Below are 21,740 nucleotides of genomic sequence, written 5' to 3' on the forward strand. Positions count from 1 at the left end.
ACATTTTCGGCAAGGCTATTAAATTCCACTTAGACAGTGGATCGGATCTTTCAATAATAAATCTCAAAACGTGGTACGAAAGCTGACTATGTTAAAAACTAACAGAACGGCGACGGCCGTTAATGGTACAAAAATTCAATTTGAAGGTAAATTAATTACAAACGTCACTTTACGGGGGAAAACAAAAAACTAGATTGTATGTGCTAAAAGATAGTGAGAACCTGTTCAGTTCTAACAGCATGGAGGAGTTTCGTCTCTGGTATCTTCCTATGTCCACATTCTGCAAGAATATAGATACTTGCCCAGCAGAAACGGAGAAACTTATAACTTGTTTTAAAAAAGAATTTACAAACGTATTTACTCCTGGCCTGGGGAGATGTATAAAAATGGCCGCAGATTTTAAGTTGAAACCAGCCACACAACTGGTGTTTAAAAAGAAACGTAATGTCCCGTTCGCTTCCTTGAACAAAATAAATCAGGAAGTAAACAGATTAGAAAGCATCGGTATACTGGCTAAATTGAATATAGTGAGTGGGCTGCTCCGGCAGTTTATGTAAAGAAAAGATCCGGGAAAATTCGCGTTTGCATCGACTTCGTGATCGAACTCAACGGGTCCTTAGAAGATTTTCACTATCCATTACCTAGTCCAGAAGAAGTGTTCCCGAAATTAAATGGCGGCAAGTTTTTTTTCTAAGATCAATCTAAGCGACGCTTAACTACAGATTCTGGTAAACGACGAAAGCGCTAACCTCCTCTGTATTAATACTCATCGGGGTTTGTACAGATACGAAAGACTCGCGTTTGGTATCAAGGTGGCACCCGCAATATTCCAGCAAGTAATGGATATATGCTGTCCGGATTGGACACCGCAATCGCATATCTTGATGACATTATCATAGCGAGCAAAAGCAGGGAGGAACAGGAAAAACATATCAGACAAGTATTCAGTCGAATATAAGATTATGGATTTAAGATCAAAGCAGATAAATGTGAGTTCTTTTTACAAACAATTAAATACCTGGGTGAAATAATCGATAAATATGGCAGACGCTCAGACCCAGATAGGGCGACCGCTATTAAAGAAATGCCAGTACCAGTAAACATAATTCAATTACAGAGTTTTTTTAGGTTTGGCAAATTATTACCAGGGGTTCATCCCAAATATGCACAAATTGTACGCACCACTTAATGAATTGCGGAAAAAGGATAAGGCATGGGAGTCGACAGAAAATTGCCAGACATCATTCAAAGAAATAAAAAGAATCCTGACTTCAAAACTATTCCTAGCGCATTTCAACCCACAGTTGGACATAATAGTAGCTAGCGATGCTAGTCAATATGGCGTTGGAGTGTGCATGCTACATCGAATGCCGGATGGATTAAAACAGCCTATTGCTTTCGCATCACAGACTCTCCTGCTAGCGGAAAATAATTATTCTCAGATCGAGAAAGAGGCCCTAGGAATTATATCTGCAGCTTCAAAATTCCACCGGTTCTTGTATGGAAGACATTTTTTTCTACAAACCGACCATAAACCCTTGATATCCATTTTCGGATAAAAAAAATGACTTCCAACATTCACTGCGAACCGACTATTAAGATACGGAACTATTCTGCTCAACTATAATTTTACAATTCAATTTCTCCCCTCAAAACAACTAACCCATGCAGACGGTCTATCGAGACTGATTCCTGCCAAAATGGAACCTCTTGAAGATTCAATAATCGCGACACTACGTATTAATAGTGATGCAAAAACCATGATAAAAATATTGTCCACAAACTGTCGGTCACATTTCAGGAAATTAAGTCAGAATCTCTAAATGACAATTTCATTCAAACCACAAAGCAGAAATTAGCACTGGGTGACACCAGTTCAGACATTTTTCTGGTTGCCACGAAATACTGTTATACAGTGAAAGGATTGTCATCCCTCAAACTCTTCAAAAAAGAATTTTCAGGGATTTTCATATGGAGCATCCAGAAATAAACAGAATGAAAAGCCTAATGAGAAGTTTTGTTCATTGGCCAGCTATGGGCCAAGATATTACCGACATGGTGAACAGATGCAAAGGCTGTGCTTTGGCTGCAAAAGCACCACCGATAACATATACACCTTGGCCTTAAGCTGAACAACCATGGTCCAGGATCCACAGTGATTAAGCGGAACCTGTGGAGGATTTTTACTACCTGATAGTAGTTGACTCTTACTCTAAATGGCCAGATGTACTAAGATGCAAAAAAAAAAAAAACGACCACGGCAACAACGACAATTTTTTTATTGGAATTGTTTGCTTGGTTTGGGGTTGTAAAATGTTTGGTTAGTGACAACGTTACACAGTTCACCTCGACAGAGTTCAGAGAATTCTGCGAGACGTATCAAGTCAAGCATATTACGACACCCCAGTACCACGCCAGAAGCACCGGCCAGGCCGAACACTTCGTCGATACGCTTAAAAGGGCATTAAAAAAGGCGTCCGCTACACCGACAGAAAAGGCCCTTCAGCAATTTCTGCAGGTTTACAGAATCACGAGAAATCCGAACAAACCAGATGCGGGATGCCCAGCAGAAATCATGTTTGGACGGAAAATAAAATCCGTATTTGATAAACTGCTACCCAAACACATAGTACACAACAGAACCTCTACATTGCCAACGAAACGGTTTAACAGCGGAGATAACGTGTATTTTAGACATTTTAGAAATAACGTTTCTTTTTGGGAACAGGGCACGATCTTACGAAGACTCGGCCATGTTACATACATCATTCAGGGCCCAAAGTTCCAACATAAGAGGCACCTGAACCAAATAAGGAAACGCTTCTACGAGGATCAAGAAAAACCACCGCAGGACAGCAGTGAGGCGATTGAAAATGTATGACTGTTTTGACATAGACCCTCCAAAAGGGATGTCAGAACCAAGACGCTCCGATAGAAAGAGGAAACGCACAGACCCCTTGGTGGTCTGCCCCAAAAGGAGGAAATACTGATTTTCACAACCGTGGAAATCAGCTTGGGAGGGGGGTGTTGTGGGAGAATTACCCTCCAAATGAACTGTTCTATCAATTATATAAACCATAGACCTTTTGATCCCAGGTGTGGATTAAACACCAGAGCAACCCTCGCCTGCTCGGTGACGTTTACTACTCTTCTCAGATGTAACCTTTTTACGTTATTGTTCAAGTAATACATTGTTTAAACTCTATTCCGCTGTTCTGTTTTCTTTGTGGCTTATTGCAAGCCATAACAATATCACAATACACAATTGCAACTACTCTCCTGATTTTTTTTTTCAGATTGAATGTAACTATGCTTGAATTCTTGTTTTTGTTGAAGTAAATGAGTTTTTATTCTTCTGATGAGTTAGGGCGGAAAATATTTATAAAAATTGACATAATTATTATATGATTGTTGCTGCGCTACGAAAGAGGTGCCGTCAAGAATTGAACATTTTAACATGCGGAAAGAAAAATAAACGGTAACATGAATAACATCTTTGAATTCGGATTATAAACTTTTTGTTATTTGAATATATATATATATATATATATCTATATATATATATATATATATACATATATAACTGCTTCATTTTCTAACATAAACTAATATACGAATGTATAAATTTATGCGTGAACTTTAAGTATTTATTCAACAGTGCTCAATACCTAGGTAGAGCTTGTTAGTAAGTTATAAAATATATATAGCGATAAAGTTACACTGAATATTCCGTGTTTCATCCACTCTAAGATTCTCCGGAATATTCAGTGTAGCTTAATCGCCATATATATTTCATAACGTACTATATATATATATATATATATATATATATATATATATATATATATATATATATATATATACTTACATATATATACTTATATATATATACTTACATATATATACTTATATATATATATACTTACATATATATACTTATATATATATATATATATATATACTTACAGACATATATATATATACTTACAGACATATATATATATGTGTGTGTGTGTGTGTGTATATCTCATATACAAGCCTTTACAGAGGGTGTTTTCATTAAGCGAAGCACGTTCGTGATGTTTATGCAATTGGCCATCGTTTAATATATATATATATATATATATATATATATACACTTCTATCAAGGATATTATAAAATGGAGTGGCAATGAATTCAACCAATTTGTTCTTTTTATTCCTTGGTAAAATAAAATAAACAATCGCACGTACATGGCATGAAGCCACGTTATTACATTTGTTGTCAATTATTGGTTTTTCGTTGTTATATTTTTTTAGTTTTTATTTGTATATTTCTTCTTGGACGTGCCTGGAAATTTTCGTGCTCTAATTTTTTTTTAGATTTCTTCAAAGCAGCATCGAATTCTTTTTCCAATTGTCGATGTTATTTTGAAATATTTCTAAGCGTAAACATTATAATTCGAAAAGGATCTTTTGAAAAAGTACAAGTCGACGATCGTTGAACAGCCATAGCCAAACATCACACTCAATTCTGAAAACACACATTCACCCGCTCACACACCCCGCTTATATATATATATATATATATATATATATATATATATATATATAGTCATCCACATACAGTACTGTTTCGCTTTTTCACAGCTCATCAGTGCGGCTAGACAGGCAACTACCTCAAGCCAGGATTGAAACCCGACCGTTTGTACGGCAGTCAAGGCTCCTAACCATTACGCTATTGGCGGCTGCTTGAACGAGTAGTGAGTTTAACGATGTTTTGATATCGTCTGAAATACCTCCGCTCGATTTGTTTACACAAAGAGCGTCGCTTTTATGCTAATGGTAATTCGTGTTTCACTTCTCAATATGCTCAACTCAAGGTGAGGAGCACTATAGTCATCCACATACAGTACTGTTTCGCTGTTTCACAGCTCATCAGTGCGGCTAGACAGGCAACTACCTCAAGCCAGGATTGAAACCTATATTGAAATATATATATATATATATATATATATATATATATATATATATATATATAGAGAGAGAGAGAGAGAGAGAGAGAGAGAGAGAAAGACAGAGAGAGAGATAGAGAAATAAAAAGGAACAAACCGTATGATATGTTCATCAACATTTCATCTTTATTTCAAGACTTCCTCTGGATGAAATAAAGACGAAACTTTGATGAACACATATTACGGTTTGTTCCTTTTTATTTCTCAATTTTGTCGGAGTACTATTTCCATTATTTTCATCACACACACACACACACACACACACACACACACACACACACACACACACACATATATATATATATATATATATATATATATATATACGTATGAATAAAAAAGCAATACTAACATAATATAATTATTTATATCTTTTCTGTATTTATTTCCTATGTGTTGACGTGAAGGAATACAAAAAGTCTTTAAAAAAAAAACAAGAATGTTTCCCTGTAAAGCACATAATTTTCGACCGATCCTTCGATCTTCCCCGGTGTGAATGATGAAAACATGAGTATAGGATGGGCAGGGTTAGCAGCAGGAGGGGCACGAGTATAGCCAATAAGGTTAAGATCTATTTGAATATGACCCTTCCATTATTTTTGACTTGGAATGGTCAGGTAATTGTGTGGCCTCTATTCAAAACCAAGTCTTTTATAAAACTTTGAATTGGATACCCACGCATCCCACAAACATACTCGCATATATGGACATACTATCATATATATCCGCGCATACCACATATGCTTCTTCACGTACCCATACATACACAGGATACGCGCACATACGTTTATAGACGTGCGTGCATATACACCTGGATATTGATAAACAGATGTAAGTGATAAGTTAAGTGGAATACTAACATCTCGGCTGTGCTATTAAAAAAGTGCTCCGTCGAAGTAGCTCCAGTCCTCTCCAAACTTTACAACAAATGCCTTAATGAATCTTGCTTTCTTCCTGCTGGAAAACTGCTTCCGTATACCAGTTTTCAATAATTTTTGCGAAAGAACTGACCCAGTAAATTATCGACCAATTAGCCTCCTCCCACTTTTCGCCAAAATATTTGAGACCATAATTAACCAAGCTCTAGTCCATCGCCTTACAGATGCTAAACTTCTGACTGACCAGCAATATGGATTTAGGCAAGCCCGTTCCACAGCAGACATCCTAACTGTAACCTCAGAACATATATACCAGTCACTGGACAAAGTGGGGGAGGGTAGATCAGTAGCTCTAGATATACCTAAGGCTTTTGACAGGGTTTAGCATGAAGGTCTTCTCAGGAAAATCAGATCATATGGTATCACTGGAAGATTACATAACATAATTAAATCCTTCTTAAATAAGAGAAAACCCCAGGTTGTTCTCGACGGTCATACACCTAAGCAATATGATATAAATGCGAGAGTGCCTCAGGGGTCTATCCTGGGACCTCTGTTACTTCTAATATTCATAAATTACCGACCTGACAAAACTGTTTGTGAGATGCGTATATATGCTGACGACACCACACTTTATAACAGACACGACAAGAAAACAAATGAACACATATCTAAAGAAATGGCAGAAACACTAGAGGATGACCTCCGATCTGTAGTGGAATGGGTACATAAATGGATGGTCACATTCAATGCTGCCAAGACTAAAATCATTTACTTCAATAACTACAAGAAACCTTCTCTACCACCAATAGCAATGGCCAATGACTCTTTATCTGAAATTACATCTTTTAAACTCCTTGGCCTTACGGTCACAGGAAACATGAGTTGGAACAATTACATTGAGAGTATTGCCAGGACCGCTGCAAAGGAGGTAGGTTCTCTCTACCGTGCTAGAAAGCTACTAACGCCCGAAAGTATCTTGTGCCTCTATAAGGCCACCATTCGCTCATGTATGGAGTATTGTTGTCATATTTGGGCTGGTGCATCTGCCACTAGCCTCTCGCTTCTAGATAAGGTTCAAAAGAGAGTCGCCAAACTGATAGGTCCTGAACTGTCATCTAAACTTCAGCCTCTGTCCCATCGACGAAACCTTTCATCCCTTTGCCTGTTCTACAAGTACTTTAACGGTGAATTCTCTGACGAACTGCAAGCTCTTGTGACCCCTCAACGTAAATACCCCCGACACATCCGACAAGCAGCTAAATCCCACCCCTACACAGTGGAGATCCCTAGATGTAAGAGAGCCTCCTACTCCAGTAGTTTCTTCCTCAGGACAGCTAGACTTTGGAATTCCTTTCCGGGTCCCTGCTTCCCCAACTGTACTGACACGCAGAAGTTCAAATGTGACGTGAACCGATATCTTGCTGCCCAACTCCCGACACAGTACCCCTGATGCCTATGTCCCTGATAGTAGCCCCCTACAACAAAGTGGAAATGATGTGCCTTGTTTGGGGTGAAAATGTAATTTTTTTTTTTTTAAAGTGGATCTCCTTACTAAAAGCTTGGACTTATAGATTTATTATGGTTCTACGTGTTAGACGGGGGTCAAAGGCACGCTATTGTCTGGACTCGCACGAACACACCTACAGACACACACTCACACGCACACACACACACACGCACGTATACATATGTTTTTGAAACGCTTACTGTAGATTCTAGTGTCTTTCGTTAATTGATATATACATACACTATAATGTTAAAAAATAAAATAAAATAAAATAAATAAACGAAGAAAATTCTTTTTTATGTTAATTATCATTTACTTAATTTCTTCTTATTTTTGTTTAAACATATTAAAATATTCTTACTGTTCTTTTTCTTTCTTCTCCCACACACATGTACATTCCTATATACACATATATACTCATACATACATGATTATTGCAATGTCTTGTCAGACGAGTGCCACTCCCCCAGACACTTAAATCCATGAGCCTAAAAATTGCTTCCATCGCCACAGGACCATTTTTATAGACAAATGCCTGAGGGAGTATCTATACACAGATGATGTTACAGAGTCTTAGCTTTGTATGAAAGCTAAGTCTCTCTCTCGGTTTAAAATGTTGAGATCCAGCAACAAGCAAGAGCAAGATAGCCAGCAACAAGTTAAACTGCAGACCAGCTTAATGCGGGTACTGGTCTCCCGCTTTATGTTTTTTTTAATCAGAGATTTGCTTATCCTAGAAAAGTTGCCTTCAATACAGCTTACGGTAGCCCTCTCCACCCCAGCACACACATACGCACAAGCACACACCGTGCTAATTGGCCGTTGACCCCAAAATAGGGTTCATTCGTCCTTTGGAAGGTCTTGTTTATAATCTTTCAGGGAAACTAGCCACCCTCCTCGCCAAACAAGTGGAAGGGAACCAGTTTAGTCGCCGGTGACCCGACCATAAAGTAGGTAGTACTGGGTTACATACATACATACATACATACATACATACATAAAGTGGCAGATATAGGGAAAAAGCATTGTTTTTAAATTAGAAGCTATCACAAAAATTGGAAGCTCAATATGCCGGTTAGAGAAATCAGAGGTTAACAATATTTAATGTTGGATATAAAACTGAAATATAACTTAAACGAGGAGTTAAATAATAGTCAAAATACCACCACCACCACCACCACCACTACCACCAACAACAACAACAACAATAATAATAATAATAATAATAATAATAATAATAATAATAATAATAATAATAAACTCAATCCCGTATATCTTCAATATATATATATATATATTATATATATATATATATATATATATATATATATATATATATATATATATATATATATATATATACTCGGGTTTTTTTATTAAAAAGTAATGGACTAATGAATTCAACGAGGTTGTTAGATAGTGCTCAATAAAACGAGCTGATAATACTTGTTTATTGTTATATAAACATGGTCACATCCTGCTGCTAAAAATAGCCACTTGTTTCAATCAAACAACAGATATCATCAGGCAGCGACTTGACTATTCAAAAGTTCAATGAATAATCTTATTATTATTATTCATTGAACTTTTGAATAGTCAAGTCGCTGCCTACTGATATCTGTTGTTTGATTGAAACAAGTGGCTATTTGTAGCAGCAGGATGTGACCATGTTTATATAACAATACCAAGTATATATATATATATATATATATATATATATATATATATATAATGTTATGTATTTGTTTTTGGTTGCGATACTCTTGAATGAATTCAATTACTTATACGAAAGTTCATTTTTTACCTTTTTACTTATATGTATATTAGCATCGCAGCTCGGCTTGGCTCGGGCCCAATGTACTGTTCATAACTTTATATACATATGTATATATTAAAAAGTTTGACTCATGTACAGGTAACCTACATCTAAAATTTAAAAAACTGATTAAAAAGCTTGCTGCATGACTGAATACCTGTGATATAAAATTTCAATGTTTAGACACAAAATTGACTGAATAGTTTGCTAGAGACCGCGAAGGTAAAATATTTTAAACTTTAACCCTTAGGCATTCAAGTTTTCGGCCAAAAAACGATTAAAAAGCTTACCTTATGTCTGAATACCCTTTATGTAATATTTAAAATGTTTAGACCACAAATTAGGAGAAGCTGCAGAGGTCAATTTTTTTTTTTAACTTTGACCCCATTTTTGATCATATTTATTGTTTAGGTATCAAATCAAGTTAAAAAGTTTGATCCAAGTCCAAGTAGCCTACATCTAAAATTTCAAGTGTTTAGACCCAAAATTGTCGGGGGAGTTTGGTAGAGTTTTTGAAGGTCAAATCGTAGAACTTTGACCCTTTACAGCTAAATTTCACAGCCGAAAACCGATCAAAAAGATTTCCCCAAATCTCATCACCCCTTATGCCAAATCTCCAGTCTACAGACCGAAAATTGATAGAGTTATTTGGTAGGGAAGTGTACACAGACAGACAGACAGGCAGACAGACATACATACACAGACATTTTCACTTTAATAGATATAGAGATATATAGATACTCTGGCATTTGTGGCAAAATTTTCGATTAAAAAGAAGTATTAAATATAAGAACATAATATTTATTTTTAAATTTTAAAGGAAGTCAGAAAAAAATCGTTACCATCGTTTTTTCCTCCGATATAAATGGACCCGTTTATGATCGAAAACGTCGGATTCTCTTCAGTTTATAGCTATTCTTACCGAAAATAGCAACTGCGCGTTTGTTTGTTTTTTAACGATCGCGTTTTTTTTTTAAATTATTTATTATTATTTATTCACTAGGAATAGTCACACAAGTCATTATCAAAGATTGTTCGTTGAGAACAATTTGTGGTTTTCTGTGGTTTTTTTCTGGGGTGTGACTGACAACAAGTCTTCCCAGATTTCCAGTACTCTCCATCTTTGTCGAAAACAGCCGTTTACAACTGATTTTTCGTTGGCAGCGACCATTGGTTTTCACTGGAATTTGGATGGCAATAACCCACCCAAAGGTCCCAGTCCTCTTTGCTCTCGACCAGTGGAGGTCAGGTTACTGCTTTCTCTCCTCGGTCTTTTCATCCTGTTGACCCTCATTTATTTAATGTGGTACACGTTTATGGTGACACACACACACAAAAAAGGGGGCGGTATCTTATACCGTTAATTCCATGTGATTTTCTTTTGCCTTTTACATCTGTAGTTGTTTCTGTGTGTCAAATTTGTGTCTGTAGTTCGTGTGTGTTAGTCTCCACATTCAAGAGTTTTCCTTAAGATTTCTGCAGTTTTTATTATATCTTCTCAACAGTTTCTCTGATTCCAATCTCTCCCGTTCTTTTTTTTAAGTTTTTCTCTGGTCTCCTTGCTTGGATTTTGTGGTTTTCCTTTTCGAGTTTTGTAGCGGGCTTATGCTTGTACCGTTTGTCTGTACGTTCAAAATGCAGTTGTCTGCATAATTCCAAGTGTACTGCCTTCCGCACTTGGTCGTGCCTGTTTTTGTATTCCTTTAATAAATGTATTATATTAAATATTTATGATTTACACAATATTTTTTTTTATTATTGTGTAAAAATGTAACAGCAAACCATTAATTTTACATAAATTTCTGTCTTTGTCGTTACCGTCCCTTATAAAATGGCTGCTAATATATATATATATATATATATATATATATATATATATATATATATATATGATTACTTCATTTAATCACTAAAATTATTATACGAAGATATAAATGTATGGAATACTGTTGCCATATCTGGGCAGGAGCTGCTAAAAACAGCCTATTCTGCCTTGACAGAGTACAAAATAGACTTCGTGGTTTAGTGGGGGATGCCCTTTTCTCTACCCTGCAACCTCTCTCCCACAGAGGAGACGTTGCGAGCCTGTCCTTGTTTTATCGTTATTTCCATGGCAGATGCTCGTCTGAACTCCAATCTCTGGTCCCCCCTTGCCAGTCTTTCACGAAAAACACCCGTCTAGCTGAATCCACTGTGAAAAATTTCCCCCACTCTATATCTGTGCCTAAATCAAAACACGGATTCCATGAACAAAGCTTCTTTCTTAGAACTGCACGCCTGTGGAACTCTGTTCCGTCTGCCTGCTTCCCTCCGGACTACAACTTGGATGTATTCAAGTCCAATGTTAACAAATTCCTAATGAACCGCCCCCTTAAGTAAACACTTCAGCAAATCTCCACACTAACGTAATGTACTTGCAATAACCCTTATCCCTGAGTGGCTTCCTGGCCTTGATAAGTGGTGATCACTGTGTAAAAAAATTAAAAAAAAAATAATAATTTTATGCGTAAATTTTTCAGTATTTACTTCAACAGTGCTCGATACATAGGTACAGCTAGGTAGTAAGTTTTGAAAATATATATGGCAATTAAGCTACGCATAATATTCCGCTTTTCATTCTCCTGAACACAGATGAGTGCCGGAAAACACAAATGATGTTGAGGAGTTTTCTATGAACTTCTTTTCTTCTTGCAGAATTATATTGTCATACATTTTTTTCATATAAGCAAAAATTTATAATTTTTCTTAAACTTGCCTGCACGAGACGGTATTGACACAATGATAACCGTTTGTTTTTATACAACGAAACAATCTGTAAAAAAAATATACCGAAATTTTATCATGTTGGAGGGGCTTTTTTGTATGAAAAGTAAATATTTAGATCATGGAATATAACTATACTGCTATTCTCATATATATATATATATATATATATATATATATATATATATACACACATATGTATGTATATATATATATATATATATATATATATACACACATATGTATGTATATATATATATATATATATATATATATATATATATATATATATATATATATAATGTCAGCCCCTTCAAGAAACTTGTTTCTTATGGTTGAGCACTTTCAGCTGTAATAAAGTCGGTCAACTTAGCTCATATGCGCAGTTCGTCATATTATGATTAGATCATTCTGACTTAGGTAAAAGCATTTAATAAGTATAAATGTTTAAATTTCAACTGCATCTCTCGCGATTGACGGTAGTCGAATAGTTCGGATCCTTGCTAATGAAACCAGACATGACTTCTGTCTGTAGGTATTTGATAATTTTGATAATAATAATAATAATAATAATAATAATAATAATAATAATAATAATAATAATAATCTATCTATATATCTATAAAATTAACGTGTCAGTATGTCTGTGTGTGTATCTGTCTGTCTGCGTGTCTGTGTACATTTCCCTACGTAATTACTCTGACAATTTTTAGTCTACAGACTCGAAATTTGATATACAGGGTACTGAGATTTGGGAAAATCTTTGTGATCGGTTTTCAGCAAAGAACTTTGGCTTTTAAGGGGTAAAAGTTCAATGATTTGACCTTTCAGAAATCTACCAAACTCCTCCGACAATTTTGGGTCTAAACACTTGAAATTTTAGATATAGGGTCCATCGACATGGATCTAACTTTCTAAAATTTATAAAAGTACACTTTGAAGATAAATAAATTTCATATTGAATCTTGTACCTTTATTTTTCAAGCCTATTGAAAAACATTTTGTTTAACAATTTTTATGCCTTGGATGAAATGCTTTTCTAACTTGTATCTTATCTTTTTAAGATTATATTTTAAAACTCCTCTCTATTGACTTGCTTCGATAAATATTGTTACAGTTTTAAGAAAAGGGCTAGAATAATATGATGGTGTCTTCATTAATGCTGAACGCCTACAGAATGCCCAGAAAGATTTCACAGGTCCCGCTAGTTGTTGTTATTATTATTATTATTATTATTATTATTATTATTATTATTATTGTTGTTGTTGTTGTTGTTGTTGTTGTTGTTGTTGAAAATTTCCTTAGTAAAGGCACAATTACTAATACTTTGACCTATACAAAATGTTTAATGAGAGAGTGGGGTGATCAGATTTGAGTTTAGCATATATAGGGTCGTAGTTTTTTTTTATTATTTAAGTGGTTTGTAAGTACTATCATATCGATTAAATTTAACATCAAGACAATTATTAATTTTATTCTTGCTATTAGATTGACTTACCCCCCCCCTAAGTTTTTCATAATTTCGTCTATCATGTTTTCGTTTTTTTTTTTTTTTTAAGTTTTTTCGGTATTTAGTGGTATTTCTAATAGAATCTATAGACCACCCCTTCCAAAAAGTGTATTTATACGTTTAGAAACATATCTGCAAATTTAGCATGCGTCTTTACGGTCTTCTAACAACTTTATAGTTAAATATTTAAAGATTTATAAAGAATCGGAATCGGTAATTGTATCGGAACCTTGAAAATCGTCCCATCACTAATATATATAAACATATATATATATATATATATATATATATATATATATATATATATATTAAGTAATGCGATTGATAATTTAAAATTTAAAAATCAAATTATAATTAAATTAAAAATCCGTTTCATAAGAAGGAGCAACAACAAAATCAATTATCTGTACGATCGTTTCGGAAAACAGTATTTTTATTGTGGTAGACATCATGTTACGGACAATAATTATTACATAGAGTTTTTTAATAAACTAGGTCTCCTCGTCAGCAAATTTTGAAGGGTTTTTATTAAATTTAAAAGACACCATAAATAAACATAGCATTAAAAGTAAGGCAGATGTATCTTTTAATTTTCCGCCTTTTAAAATCAGGAACTATGGTTAAAATACTCATATATATGTTTGCTATAGCTTTTCACCTTATTGAAAATTTTTAAATTTTAAATTGTCAATCACATTACTTAATATTGAATTAGCTCTAGGATATTTACCTATCGAGCTTATTATATATCTAAATTACAACGAGCACTTATTATTTCCTGTATTTTAATTAAACTAGTAATTTTTCTATTACATTAAAATACATTTTGCTCTTTAGACTATTGTTCTAATCTCCTTTATATATATATATATATATATATATATATATATATATATATATATAAACATATATATATATATACATATACATATATATGTATATATGTTAGTGTAAGTGTTCATGTGTGTATAAATATGGGTGTTCGTATATATGTTTTTGTGTTTGTGTGTCTATAATTGCGTGTGTTGTACGTGTGCGTATGTGCGTGCGGTCGCTAATACTATGTAATCTTTTACTTCCGTTCCTTTTGACATTTTTAGTTTTCATTTTTAAAATACGTTGAATTTTCTTTCTTTTGGAGAAAGCAGATTTTCTTTTTTTCTTATTCTTTTATATGGTTATTAAGCAGCAAATTCACGAAAACATACGCCTACGCATCTTTACACGTGTTTACTGTGGCGTAATCGAACAAACTTAAAACGGGAAGGCGCACAACGTTATATATATATATATATATATATATATATATATATATATATATATATATATATATATATATATATATAACCCCCCAAATCTGTTCTTTTCTTGTGTATTGATATTCATACTAAAACCCCCTTTTTTTCTATTTATTTAAAAAGAAAATACAACTTCCACTTACTCTAGGATAGCGATACAAAAATAGTTTTAAAACTAACAAAAACAATAGAAAACAAACAAATAAATAAATAAATTAAATAAACATAAATATGCATAAGCGATCACACACACACACATATATATATATATATATATATATATATATATATATGGATGTACACACACATATATATTTATATATAAACTAACATAAAAAACACTAACCTAAATTTAAAACAGATCAAGAAACTAAATATCCAGGCTTAATAGGGCACACACAAAGGAAGAGGTCAACCAGAGGTCAAATAGGCCTTTGTCCGATAAATTCATGCTCATTGGCTGATAGGAAGGGCGCGATGGATACTAGAAAGCTGATTGGCTAACTAAAATCTCAATAGAAGATGCTCATGTAAAAACGACAAACAACCACAGAATTCGCGCATAAGCCTGAAGAGTCCTAGAGTGGATGAAACGCGGAATATTCAGTGTAGCTTAATCGCCATATACATTTTATAACTTACAATATATAAGTTATTAAAATATATATGGCAATTACGTAACACAAACTATTCCGCGTTTCATTCTCGTGAGAATTCGTCAGGCATAGCTTAATTGCCATATATATTTCCATAACTAACTACCTAGCTCTATCTATGTATTGAGCACTGTTGAAGTAAGTTCTGATAAATGTACGCATAAATTATATCTTCGTATATTAAATGATCTGATTTAATGAAGTAATCATATTATATATATATATATATATACCAGCTGTACCCTGCCACGCGTTGCTGTGGCTCAATTTGGTGTAACGGAAAAGTCTAATAAAAAGAGTAAATCCACGATTCTTATAGTCTTAGTACAGTAATGGTCTCCCCCCCCCAAAAAAAAACATAAATAAATAAAGGCGAAAATTTAAAAGGAAGTGGTCGTCTTGCAGTACGTAATTGTCTGATTTGTTAGTGTTTTCATTTAATGTAAAATGTTTAATCATCTCAAAGAACACAGTGTTTATGGATGTATTTGGCGAATGTGTTCACGTTGGACAATTTAAAAACTATATAAAACAGTATTAGAGTGTTTTAGTTTGAACTGACTTTCCCGAACGTAACGTAAGCAACAGCATTTGTATGTTTGAACTAAATATATAGTAAATGTAATTTCGTTAATGAAGGAGAATCATTCATAAAGGTTAATTTAAACATGTGCAGATTTCTTTAGTAATTTTCGGATCTTAATCGGACCTTTATCAGGTTCTTTATTTTGTTTTTGTTTTTCGAATGGAATGCAGGTAATTTCCCGATATAAATATGTAAATAATAAATTAAATAATAACTTGCTCATAGTTAAATTTCTAGGTTAGAGTAGTCCAAACCGGAACTAAAAACCGAGTAGTCGCGTAGTTTATGTTTTTTTTAATTTTCAAATAATTTCACGATATCGTAGCGTTGTAAAAGTAATTTGTAAAAAATGGAATGTTTGTTTTATCAAAAAATGTGTAGTGTAAAACACTAATAAGTGTAGCTCATAGTTAGATTCCTCGAGTAGGGTTGTCAAAACCGGAAGTAAAAACCGATTAGTCTCGCAGTGTGCGTCTTACGGTAACAAAAAAAAAAATGCAAAACATAACAACCTAATTTTAATCGGACGTTGATCGAGTTCATTATTTTTCTGTTGTCTGTTTTTGTTTTTTAATTGAAACGCAAGTAATTTCACGATATCGTTGCGTTGTAATAATAAATTGTAACTCAGGAAGTGTTTGTTTATTTAATAACTTTTTAGTTGGAAGCAGTAATAAATAAAGCTCATAGTAAGATCCCTCGGTTAGAGTTGTCAAAACCGGAAGTAAAATCCGAGTAGTCCCACAGTGTGCGTTATCCGTTAAATAAAAAAAAAAAAAGGGAAAAAGATAATGCTAATGGGACCGCAATATTTTTTTATTTTTATTTCTATTTTTATTTTTTATGGGAGAAAAGTGACAGAAAGAGAAAAAAAATGGCCTAAATAACCCTTTACGATTCCAAACCGGTGTTTATTCGTACTGTTCCTTGTGGACGCATTTTCAGCGGTGGTAAGTGGGAGCAGGCGTAGGAGGAATGCATTAGAGAGAAAAGATTTTACAACTTCCATTGATTCTAACTGATTTTGGCAGTGAACTCTCACCGGAAAAAATATAGGAATGTACAATTATCAAGGAAGTGTAAGGATAATAGGCCTATAGAACACCTCAGATCCTGTTTTGCAGATTGTGCATTTTACATTTGCATGTGATGTATTGATTTTTAAGCCTATTAAGGTCAAACTAACACGGGAAAAATGAGTTCATTTTATTTATATAGATAGAAAAAAGAAGAAGAAGATAGAAGAAGAATAGAGAAGAATAGAAGATAGAGTAGAATATATATATATATATATATATATATATATATATATATATATATATACATACAGTGATGATCATATTTATTGGCACGGTAAAATAAAAGTTAAATTTTGTCTAATAAATTCTAAAAAAGGGATTAAATTAAAGAAAATAACAAAGTATATTATGTATTTTTAACTGGCCTTTCCGATGCAGCAATCGGATTGTAGAAAAAATAAATAACAAAGGAACAACAAACATAATTGCAAAAAACCCTTGTTCAAAATTATTGGCACGATTTATTTAATAATCAATTGTATAGCCTTTGGCCTTGATTACCTTCCTCAGTCGCTTTTCATAGTTTACAACCAAGTTGTTGCACTCTTCAGTAGTAATTTTAGCCCACTCTTCCTGACAATAATCCTCCAATTGAATAAGATTCTTAGGCTTCCTTTGCATTACCCTCAATTTTAATGTTCTCCATAAATTTTCAATTGGATTAAGGTCTGGGCTTTGTGATGGCCACTCCAAAACATTAATATGATTGTCCTCAAGCCATTTCTTAGTCAGTTTAGCCGAATGCTTTGGGTCATTATCTTGCATGAACCACCAACGACGACCAAGTGAGAGCTCTTTAGCAGAGTCTTTCAGGTTTTCATCCAATATTTTAACATAATCTTCCTTTTTTATGCTACCTGTGACCTTAACAAGTCGCCCTGGTCCAGAGGCAGCAAAGGATCCCCAAAACATCAAACTGCCTCCACCGTGCTTCACTGTGGGTATGGTGTTCTTAGGCAGGAAAGCTTCGCCAGATTTTCTGTAAATATAAGACACTTTATTATGGCCAAATAACTCTATTTTCGTTTCGTCAGTCCATAGAACACGTTTCCAGAATGCAACATCTTTATCAATATGACGTTTTGCAAAGGCTAGCCTTGCTTTCAGGTGCATAGGCTTCAATAAGGGAGTCTTTCTCGGACGACATGCTTTTAAACCAGCTCTCTTCAAAACTCTACCAACTGTATGTCGAGATACATTCACTCCAGAGGTGCTCTGTTCATCAACAATCTCCCCAACAGAGAACCTTGGGTTTTGTTTTACTTGTCGAACAATTTTCCGTTCATCTCTTGGGGAAAGAATCCTTTTTCTCCCTCTACCCTCTAAACTCATAACGTGGCCTTGCGATTTGAACTTGTTTATTATGGCTCTAACAGTGGATTTGGGAAGGTTTAGCTTCTTTGAAATCTTATCATAGCCCTCCCCATTGGTATGGCATGCTACAACAAGCTTCCTGACGTCTTCGCTTTGTTCCTTAGTTTTAACCATGGCGATTGAAAATTATAATTTAGTCACTTATAATAGTTTAAATAAATCGCTATCTAAAAATTATCTGAAAAAAATTATTCACTGAATTAGCGTTAAACAAGCATCATATGGCTATAAAAAAGTTCAGAAAGCACGTAAACCGGAAATTGATTGATATTATACTGATACTAAAAGAAAAACAAAGCCGTGCCAATAATTTTGAACAAGGGTTTTTTGCAATTATGTTTGTTGTTCCTTTGTTATTTATTTTTTCTAAAATCCGATTGTTGCATCGGAAAGGCCAGTTAAAAATACATAATATACTTTGTTATTTTCTTTAATTTAATCCTTTTTTTAGAATTTATTAGACAAAATTTAACTTTTATTTTACCGTGCCAATAAATATGATCATCACTGTATATATATATATATATATATATATATATATATATATATATATATATATATATATATATATATATATATATACTAGAACTAATGGATTTTCAAAGTTTTCCTTTTCATTATTTTCCTTTTGAGACTGATTTTTAATTCAAAATTATGAATCTTTTTACTCAATATTAAAATAGCTCTAGGATATTTCTACCTATCGAGCTTATTATATATCTACATTACAACGATCATTGTTTTATTTTAATAGTATTAATATATTTACTAGTGCACTAAAATAAACTCTGCTCTATAGACTCCAGGTCTAATTCCCTCTAATATATATATATATATATAAAGCTGAACGTCTGTGTGTGTGCGTGTGTGTGTGTGTGTGTGTGTGTGTGTGTGTGTGTGTGTGTCTGGTCACGAATAGGCTCCTATATGATTGACTATTATAGAAAACTGACCACATATAATGATAGAAGATATATCGAGACACAGGAATGGGTATGTTTGATCTGGCATAATGATGATTCGTTAAAATTGTGGGGTCTGCGTACGCGCCTGGTCCACAAAGTATGGAAATTAAAAATTTAAAAATAAAAAAAAAAACGTTTACAAGTGTTTTTGACATGGATGCACATAATAATACTTTGATAAGTATGTTTTAACTTAAACAGGGATGGTATAATAAAATTGTAGGGTCTGCGTTCGCGCCTGGCCTCCATAGAATGGAAATAGGCACAAACTTTAATAAAGACTTTTCATATCTATCTGTGTTAGTATACTTTGATAATTATGGTTCAGTTTGAAGAAATATGGTATAATACAATTATGGGGTGTTCGTTTGCACCTGACCTCCATAGAATGGAAATATGTCACAAGGTTTATCAAGGTTTTTTAATATAGATCCACAGAATATTGTGATAAGTGTTTCAGTGTGAACAGGTATGGTATAATAAATTATGGGGTTTATCTATTTTATTTTTACTTTCATCATATTTTGCTTTGGTTTTGATACCCCTAAATTCGAAGCTATCTCTTTACAATCCTTCCTTTTCATAACCTACCATACTTTCATAAATCAGAGTCCATTTTCCGTAGGCTGTTTTTAAACCCAGTCAACGACGGGTACTTTTGCTTATGGGTACATGGGTACCCAGCATTGCCTGGGTTGACATGAAGTTCTGTTTGAAACACACCTGTATACTAATCATTTTCATCATGAGCAACGTGGTTACCCCCACAACAAAAATAAAAGAACGGATGAAAACATGTAAATGTAATATCCCTCAAAAAGAAGTACTTGGTACCCTCTCCACCGGATATTTCAGCAGAAGGGCTACAAAGAGAAGGAACTATTCTCCGGATATTGAGAAATGGAAAGACACCCCCTGCAAAAAAAAAGATAATTAAAAATAAATCATTACAACTTTTTTTCAATAAAAATAGCAGCGAATGCCCGTGCGATCGCAAAAAAAGAAAAAAAAAACGATCTACCAAAAATTAATTCCAAAAACAATTAAATGACATTTTCGTCATTTTATATTTCTAATATAATCCTCCCCTACCCATCCAAAAAAAAATTGAATTTGTCATATTTTGGGGTTCGTTCTGTTTATAAAATTGTTAGGTGAAAGTACAGAATGGTTTCATAAAAAATAATTAAATTTATCGTTATTTTATGTTTCAAATGTAATTCCTGCCCTCCCCCACCACACAAAAAATAAAAGCTTTTGTATTTGGCATGTTTGCCCCCCCCCCTTCCTCGATCGCCAAACTTGAAAAAATGTTAGAGATGACACGTCTCGTTGAACGCATTTGGCCAAAAGTGGGTGCCCATTTTACGTCAAATTTATATAGAAAAGTTATCCCTCACACTAAAATGTTTTTATTTTTTCAAAATTTCTTCTTTCATATTATTTATAAAGGCTGCTTTAAAGTATTAGCCCACAAAAAAAGCAGGTCTTAAATTTTTGGTCAATGTCAAGTTTCTTTCCAACTCCCCCAAAAAATTTTAAATGACGACTTTTAACGGTTTTCCGTGGTGCTGAAAACGAATATTACGTTTAAATTTGGTAATATGACGTTTAAATTCGGTAATTTCTTCTCATCATGAAAACTACTTATCTGCTTAAGTAGTTTTCATGATATGAAGAAATTACTTTTGCAAAATATTGGAGATCACTTTCTTATATAAATTTAACGTAAAATGAGCACCCACTTTCTGGTCACCTAGTAATTTCTTCATATCATAAAACAAATTTAGCTGTGATATTCGTTTTCAGCACACCTGAAACTTGGCGCTGTTTCTTTTTTACTAAGAGGTGCGTTCATTTTTCATCTCATAATTCAGGACGCTAATTATGCTCTTAGTAAGTTTACAAAAGCATACTTTTGTTTTTCGTTCTTTGTTTCATTATAGAACTTATATAGTTGTTAACAGGTGCCTCTGCAGTTTAATATTTCACAAAAATTCTGTTTACATTAGGAGGCGGTTAAGTAAAGTACAGGAGCACCTGGTAAAACTATATAAATTCTATAATTGAATACGCACCTCAAAAAAAAAATATTTTTGTAAACTGCTCATGTAAGCTTACTGACAGCATTATTTACGTCCTAAATTATGAAAACATAAACGAATTTCTTAGTAAAAAACAGCGCCGGTTTTCGGTGGCGCTGAAAACGAATATCACAGTTAAATTTGTTTTATGATATGAAGAAATTATTAGGTGGTTAGAAAGTGGGTCCCCATTTTACGTTAAATTTATATAGGAAAGTGATCACCCA

General features: G+C 33.7%; 1 protein-coding gene across 11 annotated transcripts in view; it reads right to left on the bottom strand.

The window, feature by feature from the left end:
- LOC145278064 (uncharacterized) overlaps window positions 1–21,740 on the bottom strand; it is a 765,737-nt gene that overhangs the window by 348,443 nt on the left and 395,554 nt on the right. The window contains exon 4 of one of the 11 annotated variants that reach the window (XR_013868303.1): window positions 11,996–12,010. The exons of the other annotated variants lie outside the window; for them this stretch is intronic. The gene's annotated coding sequence lies outside the window, so the exon portion shown is untranslated. Of the gene's footprint in view, window positions 1–11,995; window positions 12,011–21,740 lie in introns of those variants that run through there. 11 annotated transcript variants of the gene reach the window in all.

The sequence above is a fragment of the Euprymna scolopes genome, chromosome 6, assembly GCF_053919585.1.
Source record: "Euprymna scolopes isolate OS-2025 chromosome 6, ASM5391958v1, whole genome shotgun sequence".
Taxonomy (NCBI): domain Eukaryota; kingdom Metazoa; phylum Mollusca; class Cephalopoda; order Sepiida; family Sepiolidae; genus Euprymna; species Euprymna scolopes.